Below are 10,407 nucleotides of genomic sequence, written 5' to 3'. Positions count from 1 at the left end.
TGTTGTATTTTTAAATCTTTCACAGATTATTTATTATTAGCATCTTTTGGGATTCTTTTCGTCAGGTATGTAAGCTTTCGGATATCATTTTAGTAAAAATAGTACCGTATAAAAACACTAAGCTAGTAAAAACATTACTATATAACCTTGGCATTAATTTTTCATTAACAATAACACTTTGTTTGGATATAAGAAAGAAAATAAAAAAAAAGAAAATAAGAAAAAAAATGAGAGGAGAGAAAATAGAAAAAAAAATAGAATTATTTGTGTGTTATTTGAATGAAGAGAAATTAAGAGTAATTTTTTTTTGTTTGGATGAAAGAAAAATAAAAAAAAAATCTTACGTTTGTAATAGATAGAAAATTTTTTAAGTAGGACTCATACAAAAAAATGTTTTTCCTTTCTATTTTTTTTGGTATCGAAACAAAGAAAAATAAAATTTTTCATTTATTTTCTTTCCATCTTTTTTTTTTTGGCTTTTTTTCTTAAACAAAACATAATGCAAGGATGCACAACACCACCACCACCACCGGCTAACTGGATGCAAGTTCTGATGCCCAAATTGCAAACATACATCATTATTGTGGCGGGTGAACAAACCCCTGCAAGTTGCCAATAATAGTCATAATTGCACTACTTGTTTCATTTTCTAGTCATGGGCATTTATTCAACCAACCATTACACCTCTCTCATCTTATGCTGAATAACATTGATGTGAATTGTGAGCCAACGATGCATCTTAAAGACGTGAATAATCCACATAAATATAAGTATTTTTCTTCTTTTTTTTCTCTTTTTTTTTTCTTTTTAAATACCTAATCCAATCCCTATCAATTTTCATAAAGAATTACATGCACTTTAAAAGAACATTGACAAAACAATCCTTAATTATTCATTTTTTTGGAACATACTAGTTATTCTTCACCCAAAACAACATTGTTTTAATTGTTATTTTGTCTTCTTCTTATTTAAATGAGATAGTCTTTTATTAAAAAAATATATAATTTGATACACAGTAAAAAACAAACACAACAGCAGAAAAAAAACCTTTTCATTAATGGCGTAAATAGTTATGTAAAAGAACAAATGCAAATAGATAATAGTATAAAATATTTTACATTACATCAAAATTAAACTCTTATAAAATAGACGTAGCAACTTGAATATTTACTTTGTTTTCTTCTTTGAATTAGTTCATTTATTAAACAAAGATTACTGTACTATCCAGCAGACAATAAGTTCAACTATACAACATATCACATATATAGAATAATACAAAAGAGAGACCAAGCAGCATTGTTGTTTTTTTCTTTTGGACTTGTTAATGGGGCAAGAAGCAGAATGTTTAGGGCTCCGGTTGCTTGTATTGGGCCTGAGGTGGAGGGGCTGGTGGCCCATATTGTTGAGGATATCCACATGCCTGTTGTCGACCCTTGGCCCTACCCATTAGATAACATGCTAATGCCACTATCAATATCAACAGTATCAATGGCAATGATACCACCACCACGAAACCCATTCTTATTTTTTCAACTTCCCAACTTGTTTTTTGTTTTCTCTTTTCTTCTCTCCTCTTCAATTCTCTGCCTTCTATCTTATATTTATTTATTTATTATACCTACGCCATCCATGCCATCTTTATTCTTCAGATTTCAGGACGTAACCACAATAGTAATTAATGAATGAAATAGCAAACTTAGAGATCAGATCATATACATTTATGCCATTCAATACTCGATCGTGGTTACCCTTTTTATTAATTAATAGAGAAAAATACAAATAATAGAGGAATTTTGCAGCAAAGGCTAAACTTTATTATTCTAGTTAAAGGCAAGGAAAATTGAATATATGCACTAGAAGTATATCGTATGGTTGCAGCTTATTACTATTGTTATTATTATTAGCAACAATTAATTAATTCCTTCAAATAGAATTGAATTGTTGATTGTTGATGTTAATTAAGAGAAAGAAGACCAGAAAATGTTGAATTGAGAAGGTACCTGTTATCTGGGGGGAAGCAGTTCTGGAAAAGGGGAAATGGAAGGTGGAAGGTGGGAGTAGGGTTCAAGCAGTTAATAATAATTATATTATTATGGATGAAATGAAAGGAAGAAATAATGGAGAGAAAGATGCGATACCAAGTGGGTTATTAATTAGCTGAATATATATGAATATATAATATGGTGGCATAAATTATGCCGTATGAAGCTCAACTTGCCCCTAGAAACGTGTCGCCATTTCGCATTTACACTTGGAATCCTATGAACTTCATCTCTACTCTTTCTGATTGGTCACCCCCGTGCAGCCAAACTTGTATCAACAATACTTGATCAAATAAAATTTGTTTTTCTCTAGAAATGTACTTATATTTTTGAAAAATATGAGTATTGTTATAAAATAACTAAATAAATAAGGAAGAAGTAACAAATAAAATATAGAAATATAATTAAATAATTCAAGTAGTAATATTTATTAGAATTACTATCTCAATATAATAGAGATGATTAATATATTTATTAATATTATATATAAAAAAGTAAGAGAGAAGAGTACTTAAAATACTTATAAGGAGAGAAAATATAAAAAAGAGAAAGAATGTTGTTATTATTGATCGTATTTTTCTTAGAAACAAAGGCCTCTATTTATACATGTATGGGGGGATATAATTTCAACGTTCATTTAATATTATTCCTTCTTGAGAAAATAAGTTTCACATGGGAATGGGCATCCACGTCCCATTCTTATCAGTTATCACAACACTCCCCCTTGAATGTCCATTTAGGATTATTGCCTCATTAAAACCTTACTAAAGGAAAATCTTGTAGGAAAAACCTTAGTGAAGAAAAAAGAGTACAATAATAATATCCTTTGTGATAGAGACTGCCTCATTAAAAACCTTGTCAAGAAAAACCCAATGGGAAAAAAACCTGACCAAGAAAAAAAGAGTACAGTCTCCCCCTCTTGTCGACATCATTTAATGTCTCGAAATCGGCGCATCCCAATCTCATGTACCAATCTTTCAAAGGAGGATTCTGGGAGTGACTTTGTGAATAAATCTGCCATATTGTCACTTGAACGGGTCTGTTGGACATCAATTGTCCCTTGATTTTGAAGATCATGAGTGAAGAAGAATTTGGGAGAAATATGCTTTGTTCTATCACCTTTGATGTATCCACCCTTAAGTTGAGCAATACATGCTGTATTATCTTCAAACATGACAGTTGAAGCTATCTTATGATCAATCAGTCCACATGATGACAAAATATATTGAATTAGACTCCTCAGCCAAAAACACTCGCGACTAGCTTCATGAATCGCCAGTATTTCAGCATGATTAGAGGAGGTTGCTGCTATCGTCTGTTTCGTGGACCACCATGATATAGCTATACCACCATATGTGAACAGGTACCTTGTTTGAGATCTCCCTTTATGTGGATCAGACAAGTATCTGGCATCTGCATAGCTAACTAGTTGTGACTTGGATCCATAGGGATAAAACAATCCCATATCAACCGTTCCATGAAAATATCGAAAGATCTGTTTGATTCCACTCCAATGTCTTCTGGTTGGAGAGGAACTATATCTTGCTAGTAAATTTACAGCAAATAATATATCAGGTCGTGTATTATTAGCAAGATACATTAGCGCTCCAATAGCGCTAAGATATGATACTTCAGGACCAAGGATATCTTCATTCTCTTCTTTAGGACAAAATTGATCCTTTTCCACATCCAAAGATCTTACTATTATTGGGGTACTTAATGGATGTGACTTATCCATATAAAATCTTTTCAGGATCTTATCTGTGTATGTTGTTTGATGAATAAAGATCTCATTTTTTGTATGCTCGATCTGCAGGTCGAGACAAAATTTAGTTCTTCCAAGATCTTTCATCTCAAACTCTTCTTTTAGAGTTTTTATAATTGTTGGAATTTCTTCAGGAGTTCCAATGATATTTAAATCATCAACGTACACAGCAATTATAATGAACCCAGATGCAAATTTCTTTATGAAAATACATGGACAGATATCATCATTCTTAAATCTATTTTTGGCCAGATACTCAGTAAGACGATTATACTACATTCGTCCAGATTGCTTCAAACCATATAAAGATCTTTGCAATTTGACTGAGTATAACCCTTGCGAATATTCATTGGATGGTTTAGATATCTTTAGTCCTTCAGGGACTTTCATATAGATATCCCGATCTAATGAGCCATATAAATAGGCTGTTACCACATCCATTAAATGCATATGCAGTTTATGACATGCAGATAAACTGACCAAATAACGCAATGTTATCTCATCCACTACAGGGGAATACGTTTCTTCATAATCTATACCGGGCCTTTGTGAAAAACCTTGTTCCACAAGTCGGGCTTTGTAGCGCACAACTTCATTTTTCTCATTTCGTTTTCTCACAAATACCCATCGGTATCCAACAGGTTTTACATCTTTAGGTGTACGGACTACAGGTCCAAAGGCTTCACGTTTTGCAAGTGAGTCTAATTTAGCCTTCATGGCTTCTTTTCATTTTGGCCAATCATTCCTTTGTCAACATTCTTCGACTGATCTTGGCTCAAGATCCTTACTTTCATGCATGATATTTAATGCCACATTATATGTAAATATTTCATTGACAATTGTCTTATTTCAGTCCCATTTCTCTCCTGTTAAGACATACTTTATCGAGATCTCGTCATTTTCATAATTTTCAGGTACCTGAACATCTTTTGGCGTTAAAATTATATCAGAATTTTCGACAACTGCAGGTATCTCTACTATGTCTTTTTCAACAAGAATATTATTTACCTCTTTTATCTTTCGAGGATTTTTATCTTTGGAACTGACAGGCCTGCCATGCTTCTGGCGTGTATTTGCTTCAGTGGCTATTTGTCCTACTAGGACATCAATTCGAATTGGGGTATCTTTCACCCTGCCACGTTTCTGGCGTGAATTTGCTTCAATGGCTACTTGTCCTACTGGGACATCAATTCGAATTGGGGCATTTTTCGCTGGTATATAAGATTTAGTTATCCTCTTTGTATCGGAAAATGCATCAGGAAATTCATTTGCTATTCTTTGTAAATGTATAATCTTTTGAACTTCTAGTTCACATTGCCCTAATCGAGGATCTAAATGCATCAACGAGGATGCATTCCAATTAAGTTCCTTTTCAGGAAGCTTATTCTCTCCCCATAATGTTGGAAATTTTGATTCATCAAAATGACAATCCGCAAATCGGGCTTTAAATACATCTCCCGTTTGTATCTCAAGATACCTCACTATAGAGGGAGAATCATATCCAACATATATCTCCAATTTTCTTTGGGGTCCCATTTTGGTGCGATTAGGTGGTGCAATGGGAACATATATCGCACACCCAAATATTCTTAAATGGGAGACATTTGACTGCTGGCCAAAAGCTAATTGCATAGGAGAGAACTGATGGTAATTCATGGGCCTCAAACGAATAAGTGCTGCGGCATGTAAAATAGCATGCCCTCAAACTGAAGTTGGGAGATTTGTTTTCATAAGCAAGGGTCTAGCAATTAATTGGAGGCGCTTAATAAGTGATTCTGCTAATATATATAATATTTTTTCCTTATTACTCAACAAAAAGTCTTTGCTTTTTAGTTTATTGGATGTGGATTCTCGAGTATCTGTCAATTATAAGCTAATGCTTAGTTTCTAATTTCTTTGAGTTTAGTGTTTGGTAGATAGAAGATGTATAAAATATTACAATGTCTGGTCTGAGTTTTTCTTTTAGTAGATAAGAAATTGATCATAATATCTCTTTTTCTCTTATACTGATTAGTTGGTAGAGGTGGTTTTTTTTTTGGTTATAATTTGTTGTTATTTTTGTTGTTAATACAGCAAAAGACTGTTTTTGGGTATTATAAAGAAGCAGCAGGATTGTGGATCATACTTACACCATAACATATTGGACATTTTAGAACACCAAAAATATTGGAGGACACTAGAAAAATTATTGGTATATTTCATGTTTAAAAAAATTGGGTTAGTGGCCCAAGAACCCATACATCCTAAAATTCGAGTTAACGTTCCAGCCTTAGCATGATCGAAAGAAAAAACAAAACGTTTTAGCCTTAAACATACTACATAGCATAGTTATCGGAATACAATATAATTAACCAATTCAGACAATAAGATTAATGGATCACCGATTCAACCATTGTGTTTGGCAACTACGGAAAAGCACGTTACAACTTCTTGAAAGTTTTAATTTTTAATTTGGCTAATTTTTCTCTCTATAAATACAAAAGTAATTTTGGTCATAAAATTATGTTTATAAAAAGCAACAATTTCTAACTTCTACGTTGTACTAACTAACTTTTAATTATTAACATTTAACATTTATTTTTCTTTTACCAATTTTATCCTTTATACATATTATTGTATTATTTATAAAATTCTTATTATTTCTCTTTATGAGCTCTTTTTTCTATTATTTATTATTTATATTTTTTATTTGACATTATATATTTTTATCATAGTNAAATAATATATAATACAAAATCTAATTACTGATCATTCACTTTTTTACATATTTATGCATCTTTTTAATTCATCTTACATATCCATTTATTTTTTATATTTTTCTATTGAGATAACATTTGTCCCCTTTTTATTATTTTCTCATTTTTTTTCTTTTTTTTTTCAATAACATAATATATATAAAAAGATCAATATATATAGTACAACATTCAATGCATGAGTATGTACCAAATTTTCAAAATTTTAACAAAAATATAAAATACCCATTTTTTTCTCTATTAGTGTTTCCAAATTTCTCCACACTTAAATAATGCACATTCTCATTAGCCGAAACTAATCAAAGATTCAAATCAAAGACATTTATCATTTTTTACTTAGAAAAATGTTGTGCTAAAATTAAGAATAAAAGAAGATTAAATAGACTCAAAATTGGTTAACAAAGATAGATAAAAGGGTAAGACTATTTGGGTGAGTGAGCTCAAATAAAATAAAGGTCTTAATCATGTAAATTCATTCATACACAAAATATTGGACATAAAGAATCAAACAAATCAAATATCACAATCATATAGAGAGAATAATACACAAGAATAAACATAGTGGTTAATATGATACAACTACACATTAAAGTTCAAATCTCACAATGTTGTATTTTCTAGCTCTCAATTATGTTCCACAATATTTTTTAAGCAAGTTCAAGAAAAAAGATCTAACTCAAATTAATAGAATGCCATAAAAAAAATTTCTTGAAAATTAATTATTTGATTAAGCTTATATGATGTGATTGGATGAAAAAATCAAATTTCTAGGTTCTTTTTCTATTCTCTATCAATCCAAAATCATCATATGCATATAGGAGAGTAAACTATGTCCAATTAGCACATTATCAAAATGCAAGTATTTGGAATGAAAAATTTTCATCCAACAGCCGATCTTTGGTCATTCGACCTCTCCACACTGAAAAATATGTATGGTGTTCCATGCAATCAAGACAATGCTAAAGCTCTACTGGACTCCACCTGTAGTTGGTGGATCTTGCTCCTCCTTTATGAGGGTCTATACAGCCAGAAAGCTTCTTCAAGTACTCATAGTGTCGCTTGTTGCGATGCTTTATACAAGAAATCTCCTCGAAGAGCCTCTGGACAACGTGGTGGGCCGGCTATGATGATGGTAGTGATGTTGTTGCTAAGGAGGAGTTTTCTCCTTCTCTATCCATTGCGACATGTTCCTTCTTTTACTTTCCTTGTTGCTTATGATTACTCATTTAGATGATCACACAAAAATCAATTCCATTTTGGTTTGGCATCGTGCGTACATATAGTACTGGCACAATGTTCACACAAATTACTTTTGCTTTTGAAAATGCATTTGTGTGTACTCATGACACATGCATACGTATGATGTGATTTTTTTAAACAACCCTATGCCTAGAAAGAGGTTTTTAGCCTACTTTCTAACATCCTAAAGCCAAAATCAACTTAAAAGTTACTTGAAAACTTAATAATGCAATAAGGATATAAAATTAAATTAATAAAGCTACAAACTATTTCAAAAGTGACATCAACCAAGATATTCAAACATGTAATTAACAACCAAAATCTACCAAATCAAGCTAATAACTATGAGAAATAAGTACAAGAATAATAAAAAGAATTGAAGGTTGGAAGATTTTACCATGGTGGGGTGTTTCTTACCTAGAACTTTTATTTACTGTCCTTAAGTTAGACATTTTGGTGAGCTCTTGTCATGGTAGCTTATGTTTGAATTCGTCCTTGTACTTCCACTAATGCTTGGACTTCCAATGCTCACTATGATTCCAAATGATGTACACCAAGCTTTAATGAAGTTGCAAACAAGCTAAGAGCTCCTAAAATTGATCTTTAGCTTGTATTCCGGGATCCCAAATTTTATTTTTGCACCCGTCTTCTAGTTGATTACCATGGTTCCATCCAAGTGACAAGACTTCAGAATTTCCCTTAAATACCAAAGCTTCCTCCTAAATCCATTCAATTGAGCATTGCACCATCTTCGGAACTCCAACCTTGAAGTTTCAACCATAGTGAGCCTTGAATTATGATGCCAACCACTAACCATCTCTCTCTTGTTCATCAATCCGCAAAGAGCTCTAAGTTGTCCATCCGTTTCTAGCAAACCATATTCAAGTGGGCCAATAAAGCTAAAGGACAAGATTTTTACCCAGTTAAATAGTGTGTTGGATAGTTTCTTAGTGAGGGATATCTCCAAAGAATTTGCTAAATTAGTGCCCACTCCCTTTGACTCTTCCTTGTTATCTTCCACCTCTTGACAAGCTCTCTCAACTTTCCCTTCTTATTCACTAACTTCTTCTAATTCTTCTTCATCACTCATGTCATGTCTCAGAGGTTGTGCATAGTCCTCCTCAACATTAATTTCACATCCAATAGAAGAAGACTTAATAAGATCATAAATGTCACTTGTTAGTGTGGAAGTGTCTTCAATCTTGGACTCCACCTCTTGCTCAATTCCTCCTAACTCTTCAACCACTTCTTTAAATTTGATGCATTCAACCTTCTCCACTTGTTGCAATTCACACCTTGGCTTCTCTTCTTCCTCTTGAAGCTCTAAGGTCTCTCTCACATTATGCTCTTCAGTTAATTCTCCACATTCGTCAATGGGAGTACCTTGATTGCATGAACGCCTTGAGACTAAGTGGTCAACAGATTTGACTATGATTGCCATGTAGTTTTCTTGCCTCTTGTGAGATTCATCTTGCTCTAGGAAAAACTCTTTTTGTTCTTGGATTAATAGTTGAAGAGCTTCTTCCTCCATTTGGGGTTCCAAGCTCTCTTCTACATAATGCTCTTTGGTTGAAACTAATTCTTCACATCCATTAACAGGAGTGCTTTGATTGTTGTGTGAGCTCTGTATGGTTAAACGAGTTATGGTTTCTGCTAAAGAAGCCATGATAGCGTCATGCCTCCTTTGGGATTCTTCTTTCTCTTGGAGAAAACTTAATAAGGGTTGGAAAGCTTCTTCCATTGAGGGTTGTGGTAGAAAAGATGGTTGATTGTGTTAAAGGTAGCAATCATATATGGGAGGTGGTTTATAAGAGTGAGAGTGTTGAGGTTATGTATATAGAGATAATTGGTCAATGAGGGGTTTGAGAGTATTGGCGTTGAAATGGTAGTGGTTTGTGTGGTTCATATGGCTCATATGATTGTTCTTGAGACACATAAGGTTGGTGATGTGATGGTGGATATGGATTAAGATCATATAGAGGTGTTTGGTGGTGTGATGGGGCTTATGAATATGGTGGTTAAAGACAATATTGAGGAGGTAGTTGGTAGGCATATGGTGGTTGAAGTTTATAACCATAAGGAGGTCTACCATATCCATTGAATTGGTATGCATTATGGGATAGATTGTGACCATTGCAGATTGGAGGAGGTTATTGCCATGAAGGTTGTCCATATGAATATGGCTCCCCCTCAATGATCCATATTGCGAACTATCATTGAAGTTCCCATTTCCTACATCATAGTTAATACCAAAGTCAAAGCCAAGAAGGTGAGAATTCATAGAGAAAAGAGAAAATAAAAACAAAAGATAGTAAGAAACTGTAACGCCCCAATTAACCTAAGCCTTACCTCTAGCCGTAAAGCAAGGGTTAACCAAAGGTTACGACAATTCTAAGGCTTATACATATTTATATAGAAAGAAATAATATATTCTAGAAGTCTGATGAAGGATTAAGCTCAAAGACAAAATTTCAGAAGTGTAAAACGTTCGCACGAAGCTAACGCATAAGATACAAGGTATATGTGTGAGAGAATAAAACATATATAAATATAAGAATATAATAATCATAGAGAACTAGCCGCAGCTTGTGGAGTTTAAGCTGACTAG

At 33.0% G+C, this 10,407-nt stretch overlaps 1 long non-coding RNA gene across 1 annotated transcript; it reads right to left on the bottom strand.

Moving 5' to 3' along the window:
- Window positions 1-1,037: 1,037 nt before the first annotated feature.
- LOC127748371 (uncharacterized) lies at window positions 1,038-2,248 on the bottom strand. Its single transcript, XR_008010443.1, has 2 exons — window positions 2,001-2,248; window positions 1,038-1,618 (listed from the first exon to the last, which is right to left on the bottom strand). It is a non-coding gene; the product is annotated as an uncharacterized LOC127748371 (long non-coding RNA).
- Window positions 2,249-10,407: the final 8,159 nt, after the last annotated feature.

Source organism: Arachis duranensis, chromosome 6 (assembly GCF_000817695.3).
Source record: "Arachis duranensis cultivar V14167 chromosome 6, aradu.V14167.gnm2.J7QH, whole genome shotgun sequence".
Taxonomy (NCBI): domain Eukaryota; kingdom Viridiplantae; phylum Streptophyta; class Magnoliopsida; order Fabales; family Fabaceae; genus Arachis; species Arachis duranensis.
The sequence above is the reverse complement of the archived record's forward strand: the minus strand, read 5'-3'. Positions and strand labels throughout refer to the sequence as shown.